This window comes from Nannospalax galili, unplaced genomic scaffold, assembly GCF_000622305.1.
Source record: "Nannospalax galili isolate Female #2095 unplaced genomic scaffold, S.galili_v1.0 scaffold3, whole genome shotgun sequence".
In the NCBI taxonomy this organism is placed as follows: Eukaryota; Metazoa; Chordata; class Mammalia; order Rodentia; family Spalacidae; genus Nannospalax; species Nannospalax galili.
This window is the reverse complement of record NW_008351466.1, coordinates 8,771,492-8,773,976: the sequence shown is the minus strand read 5'-3', so window position 1 is coordinate 8,773,976 and position 2,485 is coordinate 8,771,492.

Below are 2,485 nucleotides of genomic sequence, written 5' to 3'. Positions count from 1 at the left end.
GGTTAGTTGTGGTGTATGATTGGCATATCAAGCTGGGGGGCTGCCAAGAATGGTCCAATCTCCTCAAAGGATGGATGGCCCTGGAGGCTGATGGAGCCAGCAAAGTGACCCCAGGCCATGATCCGTAATGAAGTGGCCTGTATTAGGAGAACACCCCCATTTTTCAGGCAGCAGGGTCGGGGGAACATTTCTGGTGGTGCTTGTTCCTCAGGAAGTGATAGGGTCTCGGGTCAAGGCAGTTAGAGATTAGCATGCAGGACCATCTCAAGTCTGGTGAGCCAGTAATTCCAGACTGTACAAAGTTAGTGGCTGGAGCAGGGCCTTCTGACATGGCCCATGAGTTCACATGTGGCATATATGGGGGGAGTTCAGAGTCCTGTACATGTCCTTGGTGAATGGGAGAACCTGGGGCCCTCTTGGTTAACATATTGCTGTTGTTCAGGATTGAGGGTGCTGGGGACCTCTGGAGAACATGGTATCTGAGTCAGCAGGAAGGTGCAGGGCCAATGAGTATCCGGAGTCTATATAGGGGAACTGATCACGGTGTCCTGGACTGTTGACACAGACATCTCATTCTTTAATGGCAGGTAGGTCTAGTGTGCCATATGGCAGCAAGTCCATGTCAAAAGAAGGCCACTCAACTTCACAGAAAGTTCTCAATTTGGAGGGTTTCATCTTAATGCCATCCATAATCTCCTGCATAGCCTATTTTAAAGTTGTTCAGCACCATCTAGAGGACAGTCTGGGTCTGAAACTTGGACAGGATGAATCCATTTGAAATTTTATATGTGCCTAGGAAGTATGTGGTGTGTACACAAGAGGGGGTGGAGTGCGCTAGTCTTTTCCTCACTCAGATGGCTGCCTGGCTTAGTCTCTCCCTCACTCAGTTAGTTGCCTGGCTGGCTGGTCACATCTCGGTGACTTAAGAGGCCTTACCTTAGGCCCACACATATAAACCCCATGCTTGGTCACCTCCTATTATGGGAGGTGAGTGCCCATTTAGGTGAAGCAACCTCAGAAGAACCACAGGGTTGTACCCTGTCAGATTTCATTATCACAGAGCTTTGGAACCATTACTTTCACTCTCGCATTCATGCACAATCATTCAGAGTTTAAGACTTTTGCTCCCTAGATATTCCCATTAAATTTCTGTTCTATCTAAATGGGACCAATATCATCTCGGGATCACAGCAAGGTTCAACTGTGGCCCCATTTCTTGCCTGGATTGAAGGCCAGTTACACTTTGGAATCATTTCAAGGCTTTGTTTTTCTGTTCACTTGTTTTTTGTTTGTTGGTCTTTTTGAGAAAGGGTCTCCCTGTAGCACCCACTGGCCTGGACCACACTAAGAGGACGAGGCTGGCCTTGAACTCACAGATATCTGCCTCCTTCTGTCTCCAGAGTGCTGGGATTAAAGGCATGTGCCACCTTGCCAGCCCACTTCAAGGCTTTGTATGCAACTTCCTATGAGTAATATCAGACTGTGCCAGCTTCTATCTGTCTGAGGGGAAGATTTACCTGATCTGGACATCCACTCTGGTTCTCTGTATTGATTCTCCTAGTGAAAGCTCTGAGTCCAGGGTTCTGTAGTCCTCTTTGGCTTCCTGGAATGCCACCCCAGAAACTCTTCAGTGGTGCACATCTCTCTGTTCCAGGGGCTGCAGGCAGGCTGCAGGCCCATCCCAGGATTGGCAGCCCCTATCAACAATTATGGTATGGCATCTTGATCTCTCAGGGCCTTCTAGAAATGTTATAGAAATGTCACAGAGAGAAGAGACCAGCAGCCAAAATAGATAAAGGAAAGTGACTTTTTTATCATTACTTTTTTAATTTTAATAACTACATGATTAGAAGAAACATTTCATTACAGTTTTAACATATTCAGTAACACACTCTCAGTAACACACTCCAGGGCGAGAGGACATCTCTTTCACAAGTGGGTGCAAGTTTCTAGGTTCACAGTTGAGTTAATACAGTTATACAATATTGAATTCAGTATAAGCCCTGTAAGACATAAAATTGAAAGAGTTTTTTAACCTTTAAAAAACATCTCCATTTCATTTTAGAATATATTATTCCTTGCAGAAAGACTCATTGTTTTTGCTACTAACACAGATGTTGGCGCATGCATCTCTAACCTGTATGTATCTGATTATTACTAGTCCATAATTGGTTGCACTTGGATCCTTGGTGCCTATGTATGTCTATAAAGTCATCGGGTAGATTTCAATGGTAATGTTTATTACCTCTACTAATTAACATGATGTAAATTTCCATGCTGCCTCCTCACATAAAATACAATTTTTAAATTTGTTGTTTTTTTTTGTATGTGTGTATATCACACAGAACATCCCAAAACATCTTATTCGACTGTACACCCACTTCCCAGATGGCACCATCCCATAGCCTCCCTTCCCCCACTAGAGCCCTTATATTCTGATATCCCTGCTACTGTCTGCTGTGTTGTTGGCACCCCAGTCATTCCC